The sequence below is a fragment of the Lepidochelys kempii genome, chromosome 2 (genome assembly GCF_965140265.1).
Source record: "Lepidochelys kempii isolate rLepKem1 chromosome 2, rLepKem1.hap2, whole genome shotgun sequence".
Taxonomy (NCBI): domain Eukaryota; kingdom Metazoa; phylum Chordata; order Testudines; family Cheloniidae; genus Lepidochelys; species Lepidochelys kempii.
Genome location: NC_133257.1, coordinates 224,831,911 through 224,857,594, shown reverse-complemented (window position 1 = coordinate 224,857,594; position 25,684 = coordinate 224,831,911). Strand labels below are relative to the sequence as shown.

Genomic DNA, 25,684 nt, shown 5'->3' with positions numbered 1-25,684 from the left:
CTCCAACCCCGTCCCCTCTCTCTCCAGCTCGGGCGGGGAGACGGCCCCCAAACTTTTTCTGGCCTGTTGATCTCTGCCCCTCCTCAAAGCTGAGACAGGAGCTGATGCTCGTTGGCTGCAGCCGCGGTGGGGCCAGAATGGGGGGCTCGGGCCCCCTCTCACCAGGTCGGTTCTCCCAATAGAGATCAGGGCGCTGCTTGTTTAGCGGCTCAGGGCGGAGCTGGCGGGCGGCCCCGGCCCGAGTTCGGCTCTGTCCGCCTCTCTTACCGGGTGGCGTCTGGACTCGCCTCCTCCTGGGAGGCCGGGACGCATCCTCCAGCGCGTCGCGCGGCTCCCAACCCGCCTCCGCTCCGCACGGGCACAGACCGAGCCGGCCCCGCCCCACTCCCTCCCCCTGGGCCGGCAGATCCGCTTCCCGTCCGGGCGCCGCTGGCCCCGGCTGCTGTCAATGAATTTCCGGGTCGCCGGCCTGAGCTGCTGCTGCTGCGGCTGCTGGCGTCGGCCGCTGGCCGCGAGCTGAGCGGGACTGGGCTGCGGGCCGGGCCGGCGCGTGCGGCGCGCGGAGTGGGAGGGAGGCAGGCCCAGCCCGGGCTGAGGGGGAGCCGCGCCGCTGAACAAGGGCAGCGCCCGAGCGCCCGCTGTAGAGCCCGGCCAGATCCTACTCCCCGCCGCGGACGCGGCCAGACCCCGCTCCTCGCCTCAGCCAGCGCTTCTCTCGGGGCCTGGGGGCAGATGGACGTGCTGGATGTGGGGAGAAGAAGCGGAGGGGAGAGACCCTCTGAGGAGCCGGTGAGTGACCCGCTGTGCCGGGGGCGTTCCCCTTCGGGCACGGCCCCGGTGCCGCCTGAGTGCCGGGAGGCGCGGGGAGTCCGCTCCCTCTCGGGTGGTGCAATGGAGGGGGGAGGCGAAGAGCAAAGGCGCCGCAGACAGATAACAGCCGCCGCCTCCTCCGCATGTCTGCAGCCCTTGGCATCCCCGGGGGTGGGGCAGCAAACTGGAGCCAAATGCTGAATGCAGCAGGGCAGTGGAGATTTGCTGAGGAGCCCAGTGCAGAGGAGAGAGGAGGCGGCTCTAGGGATGTCTCGGTTTTTGCGGCCACCAAAACAAAGGAGATTGGAAAGGTAGTATGTGCGCCTATATATACTGTACACGTAGTGCTTATTAAACATTACTCTCTGGGACCAAGAAATACCGAGTTAGGCTAATTATTAACTGGTCTGAGACAAGCGCTATTTTGAAGAACCTAATGTAAATGGTTTTGGTGAAGCCTTAACTGTGGGAGGCTCAAGAGACATCTCAGCTGTTTAAGGCATGTGTGTCAGACTATGGACAACAGAAGGTGTGGGCATTATATAATATGCATCCATCAAAATTTGTTGCTTATGAGGAATCCATTGCACTTCCCATTATGACTTTTCACGTCGAGTTTAGTCGCTTGTAATTCATGAGACAGTAAAGGGTTGGCAATGTGTGGTGGATTATTTATTTGGAAACTTCTTGGATAAAGAAGTGAGGTCGTTCAGTTTTTCCTCTGTTGAATGGTATATGTAGGTATCACTTACCAGTTTCTGTTTTTCTGGGTGCTGTGAATTCCTTGAGACTATTAAGAAGACAAGAATGGAAATATAAATGGTAGTTTTGTTGTACCCACAGAATTGTAAGAAACTTGAATTGTCATGGCCCAGTATCAGTTCCTTGGTTTAAAAACAAACATTTGCATTGACTTTAAGAAGACTTTAGGAAATCTTTACAAAAGAGGAATATTATAACAGGAGAGAGTTTTTGAGACTTGTGCAGCTATAATTATAGTTATCCTTTTGATATATACCCTATTTTCAGGATGTATAGCTTTGTTTATAACCATCTCTCTAGGTTGAAATTGAGCATTCAGAGTTTCAGATTGGAATTTTTTTCTATTACAAAACTGAGCCCTGATCCTGTAAAGTTACTCATGTGCATAAGTGCTTGTAGGAGCCCTTGATTTGCATTTAATTCATAAATTCAAACCTCCTTATTTGAAAGTGTATGGATTTTTTTTTTTAAATAAAGTAGAACCATACTAATTGATGTTTGCTGAGTCACCCCCCCCCCCAATCAAGGATACAGAATCACAAAATGCCCTTTGTTCACTTTTGAAAGTGTAGTTTGGTTTGAAATGAGGTTTAGATACTGCAACTGAATGTAAATGAGTGAACCCCCTGCATCCATGCAGAGAACCATTGGCTTCAGCAGGTCTCCATGTGAGCGCTGGAGTGAGACTTTTTTTTGGTTGTTACTGGCTGTGCAGATTAATGAAGTAGAACTAATGAGATTCTCTTCTAGTATATATATTGGTTTTCTTGGTGTGTCTGTGTGTTTTTAAATCTTAGTGCATTACTCTGAGGATGTAGTCTGTCTTAGGTATTTGAGGAAAAAGTAGTAAGTGTTCTCTATCTCTGAAAGACGATATTGCTACCTGTAAACAAGAAATATTTTCCAACTAAAAATTTTAGGGACTTACATAGCCTGTTCATTTGGGGTTCATGTACAGCCGCTGACCGTATACAGAGAGACTGAGATAACATAATTCAAAGCAGGACTTTCTGAGCATGGAAAGAGCAAGCAGCATGAGGAGAGGAGGAGACTCTATAGCAGAGTCTTCTGGAATCTTATCCTAAACCTTTCTGTGCTCCTGTACTAGAACAATTTGTTCTCACACCTATGATGTGTCAAGGAGTTGGAATTTAGGAAGTTAATGTTGCTTTAAATAGCTTACTTAGTTGTAAATTGAAATTAGTATATCAAATGTTTCAGACCTAATTGTAAATTAAAATGTTTAAAATATCTGAAGTAATATGTAAAACAGAGGACTTGGCAATTAACTCATTTGTTGCCACCCTCTTGCATATAGTGTCAAAAACCGTGCATCATGAATAAAGACTCTTAATACAATATTCACTAATATGGTCAGAATTACAGATTGGTAAACAGGATCCAGTGAGACTACTGGTAGTAATTGTTATGCCTGATAGTAGTTAGTTAAAAATAAAAAATTTGCAAATTCAGGACCTGCAGTCGTAAGTCACTTGTTTTGCCTGTAAAGTTCTGTGCGTGCACACTGTCGCACACATGATTTCTTTCTGAGGAACATGCAACTTTATTGACGCAGCAAACTTAAAAAAAAGTCAGATTTAAAATGTACTCAATAACCTTCCTTTAGGTATTAGCCATTTTTTAATGGGGAAATTTTTTTTAAAAAAGTGTTTATTTAGAACCTAGTGTACTTCTCTTTATTTGCTCTTTATTATGTGAGGCAGTTTAACAATGTTTGATTTAATCTGTCCTTGCTGATTCTTCACCCAAATAATTATCTGCAGCAACACCATTTTCTCCTCCTCTGTTGTGGAGGTCCGTCGATTGCCTTTTGCATTGGTCAGTAGTATAGCGATATGAGCATATTTTTCGTGATTTGGTAAGTTTGTGTGATTGTTGGATAGTTGACCTGGGACCACTGACAGTTACCTTTACCTATCTTTCTTGGTACTTTCAAGATTTCAGCTGCCCTATGCTAAAGTCAGTATAGATATGTTGTAACCTTATAACACTTTCTAGACAGCGTGTGACTTCCTGTTGAGGGACTGATTGGCTATGTGAGACAGAGGGTCATGAATTCAAGTGGGGGAATAAGCAGATGGTGATTAATTCTACAGCAAATATATTATTATACAACAAAGATAAAGAACAAGGAAAGATACATATTATGCTTTTTGGAGTTTTCCATTAGGCTGCTGTTTAGGTAATGTTCAGACTGACACAAAATAATCAAGAATTCTTAGTGTTTCAAATTTCTGAATGCTGCCTGATAGCCTCTAACTTTCCAAATATTGTATGGGATCTGGCCACACTGCTCCGCTGGAATTCTTTGAAATTGTAAATGTAAGTATCATTAATGTTGCAAGACTTTAAATGAAAATAAATACTAAGACCTATGCTTTTCTTTAGAAATTTTATTTAATAAAAATTACTAGACTACTTTAGTAGCACTATTATTTTTATTTCAAATGGACCTGCTGGCATCGTCTTTCTTTGTTTCTCATTCTCTGTGGGTATATCAGCCTGTCATCACTATAGTGTAAGAGGAGTAGACTTTGAATTTTTCTGCTTTACATTATTAATGTGTAAAGTTCAAAGTGTGTGGAGTGCTTTAGCTAAATAAGATGTGTCCCAGCCCTAAGATGCTTTCAGTCAAATAAGACAAAATGTGGTGTGAGGAAGAAGGGATAAACACACCTCACTCACTTAGCTTGTAAGTAGTGACATACATACATCTTGTTAATATCATGACCTTTTAAATTCCCTTTTTATCCTTCATTTCTGCCTATCTGTCCCCAGTCTTCCCTCTGTACTCCTAACAATGCTTTCCTTTCCCACTTCCTGATTCCCTTGATCCCATCATAGACCTTGAGTTGGGTGTGAGTTACATCACAAAAGGATTAAAAGAAAAAATAGTTTACCAAGTCAAGAAAAAACTGAAGTTCTAAGTGCCAATGTCAACAGATGGTCTGGTGGGATCCTTATCCTTTCCAGCATTCTATTACAGTGTTAACACTCTCATTATTTGGAAATAACTTTGAAAAGTTTTAAAAAAAATAATGGGTTTTTCAAATATTATATATAAACTAAAGATACCCAATCCTCACCTGAATAAAACCATATCAGAACATCTCTAGGTAAAATTTTTGTCAAATACGGAGTCTATGTTTAGAATTAAAGGAAAGGAAAATCACTAATTTGGGATGTTGATCTCAACATTGAATTTTCTCCTGTTTTGTGTTAAACTGTAATACTACTTAAAGTAGCCTTTTGTTGTAATCTTATTTCATTTTGCGTTGAACAAAGACCTAAACTGTAAGACTGAGAAATTCTTTCAGAATTTTGAAGGATGATCACAGTAAGAAAATATAGTAACAACTGATAATGGGTTATAGTGCTGTAATAGATGTATCTTTGATTAATGCCTAGTTCTTAATAATCTCTTCAAGCATCTACCTCAGCTGAGCAGCTGCATGGCAACATTATATCTGTACAGTTCTCTTAGAATTTGTGATTGATCCTAAATTGACAGGGATGACAGACCTTTGTTCATGGTATTATATAACTGTGTTGTTAACATATAAACACTATACCTCTTGGTGGTGGTTTAAAAAAAACCCATTACGCTTGCAGAGACCTGCTTATCCCTGTATCAGGACTGAGATGCAGATTTTGGTCTCATAATTAAGTTTATCTAGGGATATGCTTACGACTATCAGTCAGTGCTTATACACTGCACACTTTAATCATAAAGTCAGTTGAAGATGTATTACATTAAAGTAGTGTATAACAGATTATTGTAAATTAGATTTAAAATACAGATTAAAAAAAAAAGGCAGTTCATGCATTGGCTCTATGAGTGTACTTTGTTGGATTATTCCCTCTTACAAAGGAGCTGTTTAGTTTTTAATATCTGTCTGGTATACTTGAAGAATTTTTGTTATATAATGTGCTGAACTAAATTTGCATCAATACTGGAAGTAATTTGGTTTTCCTGTTATGGCATCTTTACAGCATTCTAGGGTTTCCAGCTATATTTCTTTCTGTAACCAACTCAAGAATTCCAATTTTTCAAATGTTCAGCTTTGTGGTGCCTCTCTTTGTTGTGAAAAGAATACCCCCAAAATCATACTGTACATTATTCCAATTTCACATTTGGAACTGTGCATCTCTGACAGGGTTCCAGCCCAGAGCATGCTCTAATTGGTTCAGTTGTCCGGAGCCACTATCCAAGTTCTGATACATCCCTTCATATGTGAAAAATGTTTCCTTCTGACCTCAGTGGCCGCTTTGAACGTTCCTGTTCCCAAATCTCCTTTACCCTTTAGGGCAGGGGTGGGGAAACTTTTTGGCCCGAGGGCCACATCTGGGTATAGAAATTATATGACGGGCCATGAATGCTCACGAAATTGGTGTTGGGGTGCGGGAGGGGGTTCTGGGCTGGGGCAGGGGGTTGGGGTATGGGGAGGGGGTGAGGGCTCCAGCTGGGGATGCAGGCTCTGGGGTGGGGCTGGGGATGAGGGGTTTGGGGTGTAAGAGGGTGCTCTGCGCTGGGACCGAAGGGCTCTGAGGGCAGGAGGATGATCAGGGCTGGGGTAGGGGGTTGGTGCGTGGGGCAGTGGCTCAGGAATGCAGGCTCTGGGGGAGGCTTACCTCAAGCGGCTCCTGGAAGCAGCGGCATGTCCCTTCTCCAGCTCCTATGCGGAGGCGCGGCCAGGAGACTCTGCTCTGCAGGCTACCCCGTCCTCAGGTGCTGCCCCTGCAGCTCCCATTGTCTGCGATTCTTGGCCAATGGGAGCTGTGGGGGTGGTGCTTGGGGTGGGGGCAGCCTGCAGAGCAGAGCTCCCTGGCTGCCCCATACGCATAGGAGCCGGAGGAGGGACATGCTGCTTCTTCTGGAAGCCGCGTAGAGCTGCCCCCGATTGTGCTTCCCAGCTGGAGTTCGAGGGCCAGATTAAAATGGCTCGTGGGGTAGATCAGGACCGTGGGCCGTAGTTTGCCCATCCCTGCTTTAGGGACTGCTTCTGTTTTTTTTTTTGGTTCATTCCCATTATATGGTTAGCCCCTCCACAGTTTGGGAGTGTTTCCATCTTATTTCCTGAATATGTGCCTCATGAACCTTTTTCTGGTCATCTAATTCTTTCCAAAAAGATGGCATCTGTACCTGCAGTTTGTGAAACTGACAGCAACATGGTTCTTGTTGCCAGCTTTTCACTGGCCTTTCAGGTCCCTTGAATCAACTTCTTTTTTTTTTTTTGGCATCCCCCATTTAGGAGCTCTATTGTCATTTAGGGAAGCTTGTAGGACTCCCCCTTCTGCCCCTTGAGTGGTCTGATGTAGTTCCTTTAACAAATTATTCAAGGTCCCCAAGCTTTTGACATCAGGGAATTTCCCCTAGGTATCAGGAAGTTTAAAACCCATGGCCAACCCCTCACCTTTAAGTTTACACATTGGGTATGTTTCCTTGATTACCCCATACTTGTCTGTTCCTATAGACTGTTTCTTCTGCGTAGCTACAGTCCTTCACCCACAGTCCAGTTTTTTAACAGGGATCACCTTTATATGTGCTCTACTTTCCCACAACCAAAACAGATTGCCTGTTAGGCTTTACTCTTTCTTGCCCCAGACTGGGTCCAAATAGTCTTTTGTTTAGACTTTGCAGTACCCTGGGCCCCCTCCATTGCATGACAGAGTATCTTTACAGTATTAGTCTCATCCTCCCCAATTTTCTTAGTGCACTGCAAGACCATATATGTCTTAGTCATTGTTCAAATGGGGCAGACCCATCTTACATGCCCCTCCTGCTCACAGTCAGTGCACACAATTGGCAGGATCCCAGACTGCCTTCCCTTTTTATGTCTACAGTGGCTGATCCTTTCTAGTCACTTGATCTCCTCTGTGTTGTGGCTGCTGCTTGGGCATTTCCCAAAACAGGAGATGGAGCTCCCAGGGTTGCTGCTACCACTCTATATGCCATCTTAGGGGGGTGAATATCTGACAGCTGAGGAAGGGGTCTGTGCCTTTTCTGCTCAATCATTGCTCCTTGATGGGATGGGGATCTGATCATCTCATTGCTGGTACCAGTTGTGAGAGGGTGCCATCTGAGAGCACACCCTCTTACGCCACAGCACCCTGCGCTCAGGTTCCTCCTGATTCTCCCAATAGTTTATCCACAGCTTTATCTCTTTAAAGTATTAGCCTCCTTCTTGGGGGTCTAATTTATCAAGTCTTTATACAGTATTGTCTCCCTTGGCCCTTTAGGCCCAAACCCATTCCTTTTGGGGCTTTCCAGTCACGCTTGCAGGACACTCTGTTCCTTCCTCGTGCTTTAAGGGAATCCACAGTTCTTGTTCTTGGGCTTTGCTGCAGGCAGACTTTCTCCTGCCATGTGCCTCTCCAGGCTGTCTGTCTTCTCTCTTTCTTCTGGCTCTCTAGAGGCTTCTGTTTTTATCTCCCTAAAATTCATGATTTTAGTTACATGACTTTGATTGTTTACTCCTCTTGGGGAGGTGAGCTAAGTGTGTTTATAGGTGGGGCTTAATCTTCACCATTTAAAAGGCCAGTCACTCTGTGACAATGATTTATATAAAATGTCACCAAGATATCAAATATGCATCCATAAGAATATACAGTTTTATGTGTATGAGTGTACTGGGAGTCATATGTGAAGGTAATTGATAATTTTATATAAACAGGTTTAAAATTAATGAATTTAAAACAAATAATGGAACAATATTTAACCTCTTTCAACCCCCTCCAGAATTGGGACAACTATGCAGCAGGAAGGCATATCTACATATACCAATTCTGTATGTCTTAATGAGATAAAAAAAGACTCTAATGCAAAGATCACATTCATCACAGCATGTGGAATGAAGGCTTTTTTCATTGTAGCCAAATAGTGCATTCTCCTTATAGAAAATGTACATTTTAAACTGGAGTTAACCTAGCACTTACTTTATTGTAAATTTGGTGTTAAAAATATAATAACATAGATATTTCCAAGTCTGCATGGTTATATGTGTAGCCCTTACATTTGCTGGAGTACCCTGGATTCTGCTAGTCATAATTCTGATGCCAGTCATAATTGCTGATGACAGTTAAAAATGTAGATCATAAACTATCCAGAGTTTAACATTCTGGAGGTAACATATAGCTCTTGTTGATGAAAAGAAATATGGACACAAGGACGATCCACAAGAATTTACTCTTTAAAAGTCAGTTTATTTTGTAATATTTACAATTCTTGATTTTTAGTAGCGTCCAGAAATTTTACTTTTAACGGGTTCCAGCAGTGATATATGTTTGAAAGATCCAAAGAATTTTAAGTGAACTTGAACTGTTGGAGTCAAAGATAGTAGCTGGTCATAGCTTACTCTTTCCTTTAAGCAACCTGAAAGAAGCATCAGGACTCATCCACGTGACTTTGTAAAAAATAGGTAAGGACCTTCAAGGATGAAAGGAGCTGTACTTCTGTTTCAGTTCTAACCGACTTACCCAACAAATAAGTCATTCCAAAAATCTATTTTGTAGAGAGTTTCTAGGACAAAGCAAATAGAAACCTCTCAGTTTTAACCTGATTAGTAGTTGATCTAGAACTTTTAATTCAAAAATACCAGATACAAATACAGCTGAACCCCTGTTTTACTAAATAAATAGGAATTTAGGAGTCCATAAAATCAAAAAGTTCATAAAATTGAACATCTTAAAATTATAGTGGATACGGTGCATAAGTTGTGTATGGTGCACTAGGTCACTTTCTTGTCCTTCAAGCCACTGCAGAGCTATTTCCATTGGACTGAAGGCATTGTCATGTCAAGGGATGTCTACTTGTTCTTCATTGGTGCCACTTTTGTTATATGCTTTATTTATTTTTGTGTCAGGAAAAAAAGGTTTGTGTAAGTGGTCATTCATAAGACTGATGTTGGTTAATCAAGCTTATGTTGTAAATAGAAATCGCTAACTACCACCAAAAGTTCTCTAAGGCTGAACTAGAATATTGTGAAAGTGTCCCATTCAAGAAATATTCCTTTGGATAGGAGATGGCTTCCTGGGTGTTTTTAAGGGCCTGATCCTAAGTCCGTTGAAGTCAGTGGGAGTCTTTCCATTAATTTCTATGACTTTGCTTCAGACCTTAAGAGATTAGAACAACTATGAATATTGCCACATTCAGAATAGAGTGCTTCTGCAATGGAGGCAGGAGTATAAGGCAGTTTCCCTGCTGTTATCTCCTGCTGCTCCATTTATATGGTGCCCCAGTCTCAAGGGACCAGTTGGAAAAAGAGTGGGGGAAAAGGCACAACTCGAAACAGAAGAAGTTTGTTTGTTGGGGTTTTTTATTTTATTTTTTACAACCAGTACCATAAGGCTAGGTATGTCATCAGTCACATGCAGATGGGACCTCAGAGTCCCCCAAGAGCAGTCTTGTGTTTCCCTATGGAGTCCATTCTATAGGTTAGGAACCATCATACTAATAAGAGAAATTAGAGGTGGTAGATGCTCATTCTTTATTGACATTAATGGGAAAAGTTTTGAACTTGAATGTTAACTTAAGTTGTCTTTTTATCTATGTATATATCTTCAGTGTAAATGTAGTTTTCTTTTGACGTGTATATTATTGACAGATAATGTCAAGGAATTTCAGATGAAGGCAACCTACAAAATAGCTTCCTTGGGAAATGGTGAAATTCTGATTTATTTTTTTTTTCCCAGCACTTCTGTAGCTGCAGTCCACTTGGACTGGACTGTTATCCCAGATCATCCTTCCTCTCATCCTTCAGCCTGAAACTAACAATAATTACATGGAGGAAAAAAAGTTAATATAATGCTAAGGTCATACGGTTAATCCCACAGAAGTCTGGAAATGCCAAAATTAAAGTTGATGTGCAAGATTTTGAAAGTGTTTCCATGTGCATATGCATTATGATAGCATATTTAAAATAATGTATTTGCATATGAATGTGAGATTAACCAATCATAGGTATATATGTGTAGCATCGTGTAATGTTTTAATTCTTGGGTACTTTAATTTTGTCCTAATTATATGGACTGCTACGTTTAAGATATATTTTATAAATTGTATCAATGCCCCTTTAGTATACATTTGAAACAAATATGCCTCATAACAGTAATTTATTATGTAAAATTTTCACATGCTGTTTCTTGGGGAAACACTTAGCATTGTATTAAACATGTATATAATAGTTTATTGCTTGAATATTTATTTTATGTAGAAGTGTATCTGATCTCTTTTTTTTTTTTTTAATGTAATACCTTGAAAATGTCTTAAACTTAATTTCTCTGCGTAGGTGATGTACTATTCTTAAAATATTAAACTTTAATTTCACCCAAGAATTTGACAATTTATGCATATACAATAATTATTTGAAAGTTATGTAAATTTAAAACTAAAAGTAAGTTGAAAACTAAATTTTCCCATACTGCAACCTGAAAATATTTTTCCAGGTGCTGAGTATTTAAAGGACTACTATCAGCAACTAGAAAAATCACATTTTTATGAAAACTTGGTACTTACTGTAATTACAAGTAGGCCCTGTGGTCCCAGTCCTGTAAAGAGATGCATTCAAGTAGACTGTTTTTCCTGCATGTAGCCCCATTGAACTCAAATGGCCTTCAAGCGGATACAAAGTCTTGTCTGCGTGCAGCTGTTTGTAGAAGAGGGGCCAAATATTACAATAACTGAAATAATTTAGTGGGGGAAAAAACATAATCCTTGTATTTTTCAGTGTAATTTCCCAATACAGTAAGCCAGTTGTTTTCTCAACAGAAGAGAACCTTCTTTGTAAAGATATGTGGAGGAGCAAAAAAACCTTTTGGGAACCCACAATTTTTTAATAGGAACTTAAAAACCAAAAAGTAAAAACAGGATACCATATAAAGGGTGTTCTGTCAGAAACTTGAATTTTTACTGCATTAAATAATACTAATAGTGTATTTATAGTAATATGTATTAATGAAGCACACTGATAGTGACAAAAGTATTGACAGAGTTCATGTTATAAATCAATCTTAGAAAAATTATCATGACAGTTTACCAAACGGGAGACAATCTATTTTCCTGCCTTTTATTAGGATGATAGAGAAAAACACTAATCTTAGTTTCTGGCATCCAAGTAAAGTATTATCACAGACAACTGAGTGAGTAGGATATTGCAAGGCAATTGTACTTTAATCATAAAATCTTATCTGTATTGATATTGAAAACTTAACTATTTCTCTCTGATGTACTTCTTTCGTATACTAAGTACATTTTTTCTTTGTGCTTCATAGACTGCTTCTGATATAGAATCATAGGAATGGAAGGGACCATGAGAGGTCATCTGTCCAGTCCCTTGCACTCATGGCAGGACTAAGTATTATCTAGACCAGGGAATGGGCGAACTACAGCCCGCAGGCTGGATCCGGCCCGTCAGGGCTTTGTGTCCAGCCCATGGGACTGCCAGCGCCGTGAGCCCCGCGCCGCTCGCAGAAGCGGCAAACACTATGTCCCTGCGACCTCTGGGCAGAGAGCCAGGGCAGAGAGCACTGTATGCTGCCGTCACCTGCGGGTACCTCCCCCGAAGCTCCCAATTGTTCCTGGCCAATGGGAGCTTCGGGGGAGGTACCCACAGGCAATGGCCGTGTGCGGAGCCCTTTGCTCCCCCTCCCCCAGGGGCCACAGGGACGTGGTGCTGGCCGCTTCCGGGAGCAGCGTGGGGCCAGGGCAGGCAGGGAGCCTGTCTTAGCCCCACTGTGTGCTGCTGCCACCCCAGAGCCACTCCAGGTAAGCGGCCGGGCCAGAGCCTGCATTCTGAACCCCTCCTGCACCCCAACCCCCTGCCCTGAGCCCCCTCGTAAACCCCGCATCCCTCCTACCCCCTAACCCCCTGCTCTGAGTCCCCCCCCACTCCTTCCCACACCCAACATCTTGGACCCTGCATGCAATTTCCCCATCCAGATGTGGACCTTGGGCCAAAAAGTTTGCCCACCCCAGATCTAGTCCATCCCTGTCAGGTGTTTGTCTAACCTGCTCTTAAAAATCTCCAGTGATGGAGATTCCACAGCCTCCCTAGGCAATTTATTCCAGTGCTTGACCACCCTGACAGTTAGGAAGAGTTAGTACAAAGAGTACTATACAAGATGCCATATGTAGGTCCTGTGTACTTACTCAGTTGCACGGTAAGACCAAATTATGTTGCAACTTTTTATTCTTGTCCCCATGAAATATTCTTCATTCCCATCCCCCACAAACAGCCACAGCTCTGGCACATGGTTGAAAATGCTAATTGACATAAAATGTGTTTAATTTATAGCATGATTGTTTCTGAGGATAAGTATTTTTTTCCTCTGTGCTCTCTAGGTGGCTCCCAGACTCCTTCCTGCTTGGCTACATGGAACAGTGCAGGAAGCATACATTAATCAATTGGCCTTTTCTTTATGGAGAAAGCTGCAGACCAAGAGGCAGTTGCGGGAAGGTCCCAAAAGGGCAGTGTGTTAGAAAATTAATGTCTGGTGCCTGGCTCCATCAAAACAGCAAATTTCATGGCATCTTGGACCAGATGCCAAGTTATATAGCTGCTAAACTGTGAAGACTACAGGGGCCCTAACAGAGATAAATGGGGCAGGTCACATCTTAGAGCTATCATTTCATGCTTTCTGCAAATGCAGGCAGATGATACTGCTTTAGTTAACATTGTTTCATGTGTTCAAGGTTTTCTCTGTTACCATAATGGCTAGGAATGTTTTTTTTAATGAAAGTTCAGATTTTGGAGCAGAGCTATGCAGCATATTTCTGACCCCAGAATACATAGGGCCCCATTATTTTGAGAAACAATCTGTATGACAATATTTGAGCAACACTATGTATTTGTAATGTCGTGTGGAGATACTCTAGGCTTACACAGAATTAGGAGGCTAATGTTGTTTATTAAAAGAACTCCACTAATTTGCTACATGCTATAACAGCTTGTATAGTAGAGTAACTTCCACCAGTGCTGATTACAATACCATGGTAACTTGTAAGGTTTACCAATAATTAAAGATTTCATTGTATTGCAGATGTAAAAGGTGACATAATTTTAGTTGCATGTTCAACCTTAACTTTGGCATTTCCTGATGAGTACATAAGCATGTACCCTTAATATTATATGAACATTGCTTTTTGCATTCAGTTTTCTGTTTTTTAAACAGAAGTGGGCAGGGATGAGAATATTCCTCAACTGGAGCCATTTCACTGTAAGTCAATAGGACCTCACTGCCCATACCTTAGTGCATGGCTACATGGGAAACTTGCAAAGCGCTGCCACGGGAGCGCTCCCACAGCATCACTTTGAAGTGCGAGTGTGGTTGCCTGCGAGCCCTGGGAGAGAGCTTTCCCAGCGCTCCTGGTAATCCACCTCCATGAGGGGATTAGCTCAGAGCGCTGGGAGCCTGTCCACACTAGTGCTTTAAAGCACTCAGACTTACTGCACTCGGGGGTGATTTTTCACACCCCTGAGCCAGCAAGTTAGAGCGCTATAAAATGTAAGTGTAGACAATCCCTAAGGCTTCCTGAGTTTCCTTAATCTTTATTTGGCAGCTTGAATATTAAAATACTAGATCTTGTAAGTTCACATTTATTTACCAGCTGGTTAATCATCATTAAGTTACTTGGAAGTAGCTAAATTTATCCTTATTAAGAAACTGTCTTTTATTAAAGTAGAACCTCAGAGTTACGAACACCAGAGTTACGAACTGACCAGTAAACCATACACCTCATTTGAAACTGGAAGTACACAATCAGGCAGCAGCAGAGACCTCCGCTCCCCCCCCCCTCCCGCCCCCCAAAAGGCAAATACAGTACAGTGTTAAACATAAACTCCAAAAAAGGGAAAGCAGCATTTTTCTTCTACGTAATGAATTTTCAAAGCTGTATTAAGTTAATGTTCAGTTGTAAACTTTTGAAAACAGCCATAACATTTTGTTCAGAGTTACGAACAACGTCCATTTGTAACTGAGGTTCTACTGTAATATTTAATCTGATTTAAAGAATATTCATTACCATTTACTATCATTAGGCTAAATTCTTTTCCTAGAAGATGTCCCAATAAAGCAGCCATTCCTGGATAAGTAGAGGATACACTATAGTTTTATCCTTTGTATATATCTTTTTTTGGGGGGCACATGCTATATATAGGGCTGCAGTGGATTTTAGAGTGAAGGGCAGTAGCAAACTAGCACACAGTATATTATACAACAGTGGGGTGTTGAGGACTGGGAAGCTTTGGGTATGTCTATACTACAAATGCTACATTGGTGGTGCTGCAGGTATGCTGCAGTAGTACAGATAGTTGCTACAGTGACAGAAGAGATTTTTCTGTCAGTAGTAAATCTGCCCTCTCAAGAGGCGATAGCATTATTGACAGAAGAAATCCTCCACGGACCTAATGGTGTTCATACTGGGGCTGATGTCCACTTAACTAGGGGTTTGTTTACCGGGCAAAAAAAACCTTGTGGCCGTGAGTCTCAAAGCCCAGGTCCGTAGTCCTGGACTCTGATGCTCACTGCTGCAGGGTTTTTTGTCATGCAGACATACTCCATGTGTCTCAGGGGTATGAATTTTTCACTCCTCTGAGCAATGTAGCTAGTTTGACTCTACTTTTAGATGTAGCTCAGACCTTTGTATAATGACACCAGCACACACCCCTTCTGTGAAATGCATCATGTGCTCTTTAATATAACTGTACAGTTCAGTCTTTGTTTTTAAGTATTTGCTGGAAAATTCCATCTAATTCAAGATTTGAATTAGTGGTTTCAGTGCAACTAGGTATTGTGAAGCAAGTATTTATAGCACTGATTCATTTTCTTTGGTGCACTGATAGTGTTACATGTAGTATATTCTCTCTAGGCTTGGCAACATTTTTTTATATCATTTTGATGGATAATATTGGTTTTAAGCATTTTAATTTTTTTTATCAATTTAAATTTTCACAGTTGTGGAAAATTATGGAGTGAGGGTTAGACACAAATTATTTAATGGCAATAGATGCTGAGATTCAAAAAGTTAAAGCTTTATAACCATTAAATCACAAATTGTCAACATCACATGTCAAAATATATGCAGTAAATACCCTGAAACTCTAAGTTCTCAGCAACATTTTTCTTACTAATCTGTAAATTTCAATTATTAATAGAAATATTTTTCATCAGTTTGCACGCATATGGAGAAATCAACGTTTACTAATAAATTTAATCCTTCCAAACCTGGTTCTCAGTTGCTTTGTAGAGAAAGACAATGTTTTAAAAAGCATGAAATCCAAATAGCTCTTCTCCAGCTTCCATTCTTTCTGCATTGATGGATACTGATGATTTGTCATGCCTCTTGAGGTCATAAAGCAAAACAAATTTGGATCATAGAATCATAGAATATCAGGGTTGGTAAGGGACCTTAGGAGGTCATCTAGACCAACCCCCTGCTCAAAGCAGGACCAATCCCCAACTAAATTATCCTATCCATGACTAGAACCTTCTTGTGTGTTGGCTTTTGGCAAATCCACAAGATCATAGTGCCTCATAGGGAATTCATTCAGTGAACTTGTGTTCCTATCTGTAAACTATGCAGTGTTGTCGTAGCCGTGTTGGTCCCAGTATATTAGAGGGGTAGTGTGTGTGTTTTATTGGACCAACTTCTGTTGGTGAGAGAAGACAAGCTATTGAGCTTATACAGAGCTCTTCTTCAGGGATGGGTAATCTGTATAATAGTATTTACAATGTTACAATTGAGTAAAAAGCTGAAGCTATTTGACTTGAATGGAGAGGACTTGATATTTAGCTATATGAGACGTAAGTTTAGCCCAGCTGAGAACTGGGTTCTGTCAAATGCACAAAGTAACTGAAAATGGGAAAGTAACATTTTCTTATCTTTTAATTATAACATTAGGTGTTCCTTGTAACACTAAAGTGAATTTGAGACAGAGATGTAGTTTTTGTAGTTGACAATGTCCTATTAGGTTCCTTAAGTTGTTTTTAAAATACATATTGAAATTTGCCTAAAATCTGTGTTAACTTTAACGTTTTTTCGCATTGATCTTAATGGGGAATGACTGTTCTTATTCCTTTAACTTGTTTGCTGTAAGAAAAGTGGTAGCCTGCAAAGAATAAGTTTAGCGAGACCTACAGCCATAAAAGCAGGACTTCAAAAGTTAAGGAATAATTTAAAAATATTCATATTCTAGTTTATTTATCTCCTTGTAGAGTGCTTCCTAGGAAAACAGGAGTGTTAAGTTTTGAGACAAAGCCAAAAATCTCTGATTTCATGGGATTGATTACTTTATATCATAGTTTGATTTTTAGCAGTAAATATAGCCAGTGCTATATTTGGAAATCAAAAGGAGCTAATGACTGTTGATATTTCTCTATAAAAAGGGAGTGGGTCACTGCTGATTCAAGCTGGTCCAAAAAAAGAGTACTCATTCTGAAAACGTTAATACAAACTTTGAAGAAGAAAGCTGCGAAAATCTACTTAACTGGGCCCACCCTCATTGTATTTGAACACCCTAAAATACATTCCTATCAAACTGCTTTATAAAAAAGGAAAAATAGTTGACCTCCTAGGTCAGTTCTTACTTTGGATTGCGTTTAAATAATTTCCTCCAAGTGCTGTCATTGATCAGTGGCTATAAGGCTTTTTGGCTGATTCAGACCTAACGGTGTGATCAGTTGTGGCATACCAAGGTCTAAAGCAGCTTGTCCTTCATAGAGAAAACCTTGGTTAACCTATCATCATGCCAGTTTAAAAAGGAGCCTGACTGTGCAGCTGCTACTTGTGAGCATATCCCATTGAACAATTACAATTTTCCTTCATGTGCAGCAGCTGCATAATCAAGACCACAGTCCCTGTAATTCAGAAGCCATTTCCAATAAACTTAACTTTGTAGCACTACTTTGGGTCAAGATTCTTGTTTTTTTGTTAACTGAAGCAATTGTATTCAAATTCTGTCACTTGGGAACTTGAAAGGAATGAGCACCATCTAATACTTGTGGTGATGGGCATTATGCACTGCTGTTTGATTTTTTTTTTTTCATTTTTGTCTTGAAAAGAAAATGTCTGAGAGCTTTGGGTGGGGCCAGTGGCTATTCTGTAAAGAAGCTCCAATTAATGGTTTGGGTGTTTTCCTCTATTATGTAGATTTCATAAAAGGAAAAATGGGCAAGCCTTTGCGTGAGTGAATTGTGTCAGTGTTAAATCAAAGATTTCCAGAACAGCCAGCCTCTAGAATATGTGAACATTCTTTTCAGTTTCACTCCGTTCCAGTCAAAGCATATTCTGACACTCTAGTTTTATATTTTTAAAAAAGCAAACAGCATCCTGAAATGGATTTGAGGGATTGCAGTTTACTTAATCTTTTTGTTTTGAAGCATGTTCTTTTATTAGAGTAAATTCTTGGTTATGCCAGTTGTTTGAACTTATGGATATTGGAGTCTCTGATATGAACAGCTAAATTAATAGGATTTTTCTTAACATCAGTGGGAAATAACATTCCCCCTCTGTACATTTTAAAAAAAAATTTGTATTGCAGTAGCAGTACAACATTGCTGGCAGCGAAACATGGACGCTGACGAAGACAGAGGAGCAGCAACTCTCTGTCATGGAGAGGGTGATGGAAAGAATTATTCTGGGAATTTCAATCCGTGACTGAGTCCCCAGTGAAGTGATCAGACAGCAGAGTGGAGTGCAGGACATTGCTGAGAGCAGGCATAGTAAAATGCGATGGGCTGGACATATAGCAAGGCTCACTGACAACTGATGGACTGCAGCTGTTGCCGAGTGGTACGCACAGGAACTGAAACAACCATTCGGCCGACCTCCTAAGAGATGGAAAGATTTTACTGTGAAAAGACATGGCTGCACATGGAGAAGGAAGGCCAGGATACGAGAAGAATGGAAGACTTAATGTGATCGGCGCAATCTATACGAGGGCTGAAGAACTGATTGATCAAGGTGATTGTAGTAGCATCTAAAAGCCCCAATTGGAACGTGGACCCCAGTATGTTAGGCACAGTACAAGCGTGTAGAATGATATGGGGCCAGATTTTTAAAGGTATTTAAGTGCATTAGGAGACTTTCATAAGTGCTAGGTACCTAGCCCCCTTGGCAGCTAAGCACTTATGAAAATCCCACTATGCACCTGTCTGCATCTTTAATTGTCTAAAGACCCTTACAATCTGGCCAATAGTCTCTACACCTAAGCACTTAATCTGTTGTAAAATATGATGCAGCAAGCGGATGTGACCACAGTAGTACAGAAAGAGATGAAGGTATGCAATTGGAAGTTGAGGTTATCTTACTTGGGTTCAAAGATTCTAGAATGCAAGTGAATGGGAGTCCATGCAGCATAGGCTTAATTTTTAATGCCTTAATTTGGTTTTCATGTTAAACTGTAGTATTTCAAAATAAAGTCTGAAAAGGAGAGTAGCTCCTGTCCAGTATATTTAAAACTGTGAAATCAGTTGTGACGATTTGGGGAGTGAGTCTGTAGATTCTGTTCTGGTTGATGCTATGTTTTTCCCTATTGCTGTGTTTTTGAATACCTCAGTGTCCATATTGAATTTACCATGGGCTGTCTGGGCCTGTAGCATGTGCCCACCAAACTAATAAGAATGGCGAGTAGTTACCTTAAACAACTGTAATTTGACTGAGTCATAGAAGGATGTAGTATTCTAAGGAGGCTGGACCTGGGACACTGCACTTCTTTCAGCTTGCCTGTAGAGGGCTGGTGAAGTGTAGCTGTAGGATAAATATGAAATTAAAGAATTAGAGTTAGCTTAAATACACACGTGTGTGTGTCTGTAGAAACTAGTGAGGTGAAATGTTTTCAATGTGTAACTTTCATCTGACGACAGGCTTTTTGGTCAAATTCAGATTCTTGGTGAATAATAGAAATCACAAACATATTTAGGCTGTTTGTATGATGCAGTACCAGGTATAAATCTGGAATGTTTCAATGAGTCATCTTTCAAATTCTTATGTGCTGTTTGTAGCATTTTAGTAGGAAAAGGGGTCTTGGGACCCAGACATAATGTCAGCATCTTGGTGGTCTCTGTTACAGAGGCCCTTGTACTCACCAGCATAATGTTGAGGGCCCCTGTGCTGCTAAGGAGGTTTCTGGCTCTGTAGGTGCCTGGGATCAGAGAATGTGATCAAGTTCTTCATAGAAGGATGTTGTTTTCCTCCTTAGCCTTGGAGCAGCTGTTTGTATCCCATACTTCATTGCATTGCATCTTTGTGCCTTAGGTTGTATCTCAGCACTGTTTCCTGGTTCAGATGTCGTAATCTGGGTCAGACACTTTATTACAAATGGTCAAGTTTTGCTGTGACTAGATCACCTCATTGCCCCAGATCTGTATGAGGATCCAGGTATCTGCCTTGGGTCAGCTGGTAGCATGTATCTAGGACACTGTGAAAAAGCATAGTTCTTGTCCTGGAAGTACTTTCGGACATCACCATTCCATCACAGCATTCTCACTGAAATGGATGTTGGTGAAAAAGTGAGAGCTAAGGTTTGTGGAGCTCATTTTTTACAGATGAGGGAGTTTTGGAAGGCTTTCCTTAGAGATAGAGAAGCTTGATCCGACAGGCATGGTATGGTATTGGGAGGACCAATTCAAGCAGTGAAGCTACCGCACCAGTACTTGCTTTCTACACTGGCATTGCAGTAGTGCAAAAGGAAGCGGTGGTGGAAGCACATAGTGATTAGCCTTGATCGGTACAAGTTCAGTCAGAGTTAGGGTATAACTGCTGTTTCATAGTTGTAAGCACTTTCGTGTGTGGACATAAATATGTAAGTGATTTGAAGGTAAATAATGGCAAGATTTACTTGTATTTGTTTGATCTAATCAATGTTTAGATGGGGTTATAGCTGGTGGTAAATCAGTCAGTCTGTTTCTCCTGTTGGTCTACTGGACTACGCTGTCTCCAACTTGAAAATTTTGAATAGAATTCAGTCTCTCCAAAACGTATGTGCTCTAGTTACTTTTCACATAGCTCTTCCTTATTTTCAGCTTTCACTTTCAGTGTGGTGCAGTTCTGAAAACATCTGGGGCAGATTCATCAGAACAGCACTAGGGCGTTGACCTACCGGAGTTCCATGTGATCAACTGGGACTCGGCTTATAGTAATGGATATTTTTCTTCACCCCATCTTATCAATTTTAGCACAGCAGGTCATTAATGATACTCTACAGAAAACAACAATCACTAATACTGCATTAGTGTGCAATAAAATGATTGTGTGCATTGGTCTTTAGGTATTGTAAAATTTTTATGGGAAAGGAACAGTGTCATTGGCTCATTTTTCAAGGAACAGAAAATACGTACTTTAATGTTTTTTAATAAATGCCAAAAAAGACAAGGCTTTTATCTACAAACAGGAGGCCATTATCCTATGATAACATTCTGTTCGGGTATTCCTTACCTTTTTATATACGTGATTATATAATTTGTATGAAAAAAATAACAAAAATTTGAGCACAGATTTTTTTGGCACAAGTTAAATTAGTAATTTTGAGAAAAAATATTTTTATCTCTGTTTAATCAGAATAATAGAAATTTAGAGCTGGAAAATACCTGCTAGGTCTAGTCCATTCCTCTGCAAGTGTAGGATTGTTACCCACAACATAGTCTTAAGTATTTTGTCCAGTCCATGTTTAAAGGACTAATGCAACTGAAATTCTGCCACTTTTCTGGCATGCTGAAGTTGAAAGTGACATTACTTGCCATTTAAAAAAAAAAAAATCCAATCAGTGTTTAGATGGGGTTATAGATGGAGGTAAATCCGTAAGTCCGTTCCTTCCCACTTTCCTTTGCCTTCTCTCCCTCTCCTATTCTCAACATCTCTCTTCCTTTTCTCTCTGTCCTCTTCCTGCCCTTGAGTTTTTCAGACAAAAGCAACTTGAGCGATAGGATAATATGCCTCAGATCTCATAATCCTATCATGCTCTGCTGTTTGCTTTCCCAATTACTTTTCCTTTTGTCCTCTTCTCCTTTCTCTATTATCCTTCCTACTGTTCCTTCCCTTCTCTTCTATCTTAAATCCAAAATAAGTTTTTATTCAAATTTTTCTGGAGGCATGCACATTTACCAACTTAAATGATCTGAGCTGAAGTAGTAGTTGGTGTACATTTGTGCAGTGTAATGATCATTATTATTGTAGCTGGAGCCTAGTATTGTAGCATCTGCTCTATTTAGGTATGCAGAACACCTTTCTCATAATTCTCTATTTATACACGCTCTTAACTTTCTGAAACATTCACCTTTGGACTGAAGTTTTCCTGTTTGACTTACGTTTAAAGGTCAATTCTTCTGATTACCTTTTGAATAAAATCACTTCAGTCATTTGTGAATCTTGCCAGGGTTGAAAAATACGTACGTCAAATTTAACAGAATTTTAGCCAGGGCTGTCAAGCGATTAATTGCTGTAATTTTTTTTAATTTTGCTATTAAACAATAATAGAATACAATTTATTTAAATATTTTTGGGTGTTTTCTACATTTTTCAAATATATTGATTTCTATTACAACACAGAATACAAAGTGTACAGTGCTCCCTTTATATATTTGATTACAAATATTTGCACTGTAAAAAACAAAAGAAATAGTATTCTTCAATTCACCTCATACAAGTACTATAGTGCAATATCTTTATCATGAAAGTTGAACTTACAAATGTCAAATTATGTACAAAAAAAAACTGCATTCAAAAATAAAACAATGTAAAACTTTAGAGCCTAACAGTCCACTCAGTCCTACAGCCAATCGCTCAGACAAACAAGTTTGGTTACAGTTTGTAAGAGATAATGCTGCCCACTTCTTGTTTATAATGTCACCTGAAAGTGAGAAAAGGTGTTCTCATGGCACTGTTGTAGCTGGGGTTGCAAGATATTTACGTGCCAGATGAGCTAATGATTCATATGTCCCTTCATCTTCAGCCACCATTCCATAGGACATGCATCCATGCTGATGAAAGATTCTGCTCAATAACGATCAAAAGCAGAGTGAACTGATGCATGTTCATTTTCATCATTCGAGTCAGATGCTACCAGCAGAAGGTTGATTTTCTTATTTGGTGGTTCGGGTTCTGTAGTTTCCGGATCAGAATGTTGCGCTTTTAAGACATCTGAAAGCATGCTCCACACCTTGTCCCGCTCAGATTTTGGAAGGCACTTCAGATTCTTAAATCTTGGGTCAAGTGCTGCAGCTATTTTTAGAAATCTCACATTGGTATCTTTGCATTTTGTCAAATCTGCAGTGAAAGTGTTCTTAAAACGATCATGTGCTGGGTCATCATCCAAGACTGCTGTAACATGAAATATATGGCACAATGCGGGTAAAACAGAACAGGAGACATACAATTCTTCCCCAAGGAGTTCTGTCACAAATCCGTACTTGGCTCAGTGGTTTGAGCATTGGCCTGCTAAACCCAGGGTTGTGAGTTCAATCCCTGAAGGGGCCATTTAGGGATCTGGGGCAAAAATTGGGGATTGGTCCTGCTTTGAGCAGGGGGTTGGACTAGATGACCTCCTGAGGTCCCTTCCAACCCTGATATTCTATGATTCTAATTAACATGCTTTTTTTTTTTTTTTTTTTTTTTACTGAGCATTATCAGCATGGAAGCATGTCCTCTGGAATGGTGGCTGAAGCATGAAGGGGCATACAAATGTTTAGTATATCTGGCACGTAAACACCTTGCAACGCTGGGTACAAAAGTGCCATGCGAATGCCTGTTCTCACTTTCAGGTGACATTGTAAATAAGAAGCAGGCAGCAGTATCTCCCATAAATGTAAACAAACTTGTTTGTCTTAGCAATTGGCTGAACAAGAAGTAGTATTGAGTGGACTTGTAGGCTCTAAAATTTTACATTGTTTTGTTTTTGAGTGCAGTTATGAAACCAGAACAACATCTACATTTGTAAGTTTCACTTTCAGGATAGAGATTGCACTACAGTACTTGTAGGAGGTGAATTGAAAAAGACTATTTCCTTTGTTTATCATTTTTACAGTGCAAATATTTGTAATAAAAATAATATAAAGTGAGTACTGTACACTTCGTATTCTGTGTTGTAATAGAAATCAATATATTTGAAAATGTAGAAAAGCATCCCAAAATATTTAATAAATTTCACTTGGTATTTGATTGTTTAATAGTGCAATTAATTGCAATTTTTTTAATTGTGATTAATTTTTTGAGTTAATAGCATGAGTTAACTGCAATTAATCTACAGTCCTAATTCTAACACTTACATTAACCTACAGCAAAATGGCTGAAGTTTTAAACTTGGATCATGGAGGGCTTTTGCATTTGCTCATTTTGAGAAATAATTAGTTTTACTGAAGTTCTGAGTGTTTAAAATTATGTACTAAGAAAGCATGTTGTTGCTTATTACATTTTATTAACCCAATTGGCACCCTATTGTGGTAGGAATTGTAGTAAGACCTAACAAGTGACAGTCACTGCCTCAAACAGGCCCTGATATAAGACCCTGATATTGCAATTTAATCCACTTGAGTGGATCTCTGTGCCATACAAGATCTGATTCTGGGACTGGGGATCTATAGTAAGCTCTTGGTCACAGGGATGAGCACTTACTATGTGTTTGTTCAACACTGGGTACAGTGGGGCCCTAATCTGATTGGGGTCTCTGGATGTAAGGCTACACCTTTAGAGAGTTAAATAAGCAATATTAAATTTCACTTTAGTGTTTGAGATCAGTTCAGTGGTCCCTCTACATAAACTAGGTTATAGGATTGTCCTTCAAATTAATACAGGGTAAACAAAATAAGATACACGTAGAGGGAGTGGCTGTGGGTGAAGGAGGTTGAGAATATCAGTGACAGGACCATGCAGTTGCATAGACTAGCTACATGCTCAACTTGCAGGTTTGAGACTTTTATAAAAGATACAAATTAAGAATGTACTTTTCCTTTAGTGCATAAATGAAGAGTTAGACCCTGCCCCTTTATAATGAGCTTAAATGTGCATGGATTCCATTGCTGATTGGGGGTATGTCTACATTGCAATTAAAAACATGCAGCTGTCCCATGCTTGCTCACTCAGGTTTGTGGGGTTTGGGGTAAGAGGCTGTTTTATTGCAGTGTAGAAGTTCAGGCTTGGCCTGCAGCCCAAACTGTGGGACCATCCCACCTCTCGGGGTCTAAAGCCCAAGCTCCAGTCTGAGCCCAAACATCTACACTGCAATTAACTAGCCCCTTTAACCTGAACCCCGCATGCCCGAGTCAGCTGGCATGGACCAGCTGCCGGTTTTTAATTGCATTGTAGACATACCTAGAGGGCTCTGCACAGATTCAGGGGTCTACTTCCACAGAGCTCATTGCAGCATCAGGAGCTAAAAGATGCATTGTGGATGTATGGTAGCTAATTAAAAGTATACTTTTCAAGTCTGGTTTGCAAAACAGCTGCATCTGACTTTCTTTAATATGAGCTTTATTGTAGATTTCATTGGGACCTGAAAATCAAGCTGGCTTGAAGAAAATTAGTTTTAAACTTCTGAATGCTTAAAATCAGCACATTCTGAAACTTTAGATTTGGTGTTTTAGATCAATTCATAGCTAGAACGCGTAAGGGTATTGGGGGCCAAAGGACTCTGAAGTACTCTAGGTTTGCATTAATCCAAAGTAGTGGTTTTCAAGGTTTTTCCTTAATATGACCCTATGTTACAATAAAAAAAGCTTTGGGACTCTCCATTTAATTGTAAAGAAAGGAAGTGCTATTGCACCTCACCCCCTGGGCTTGTTTGTGACCCCCCATTTTGGAGAATCCATGTTGATAATTTCTAGGGCCCTACCAAATTTATGGTCCATTTTGGTAAATTTCATGTTGATATGATTTTTAAAATCTTATATTTCACTATTTCAGATATTTAAATAGGAAATTTCATGATGTAAATGTGGGGGGCCTGATCCAAAAGGGGTTGGGAGGGGTGCAAGGCTATTTTAGGGGGGTCATGGTATTGCCACCCTTACTTCTGCACTGCTGCTGGCGGCAGCACTGTCTTCAGAGCTGGGCAGCTGGAGAGTGCCGGCTGCTGGCCAGGAGCCCAGCTCTGGAGGCAGCGCCATG

At 40.4% G+C, this 25,684-nt stretch overlaps 2 protein-coding genes across 10 annotated transcripts in view; one reads left to right on the top strand and one right to left on the bottom strand.

Annotated features, from left to right (window-relative positions):
• The window catches only part of KRIT1 (KRIT1 ankyrin repeat containing), a 41,762-nt gene extending 41,346 nt beyond the window's left edge, over positions 1 to 416 (bottom strand). Inside the window, exon 1 of the mRNA XM_073333981.1 lies at positions 268 to 416. The gene's annotated coding sequence lies outside the window, so the exon portion shown is untranslated. The remainder of the gene's footprint in view (positions 1 to 267) is intronic.
• A 24-nt stretch (positions 417 to 440) lies between these two features.
• Positions 441 to 25,684, top strand: part of ANKIB1 (ankyrin repeat and IBR domain containing 1) — a 154,663-nt gene continuing 129,419 nt past the window's right edge. For 5 of the 9 annotated variants that reach the window (XM_073333976.1, XM_073333978.1, XM_073333979.1 and 2 more), the window contains exon 1: positions 441 to 789. The gene's annotated coding sequence lies outside the window, so the exon portion shown is untranslated. The other 4 variants (XM_073333974.1, XM_073333971.1, XM_073333973.1 and 1 more) reach the window with 4 other exon arrangements.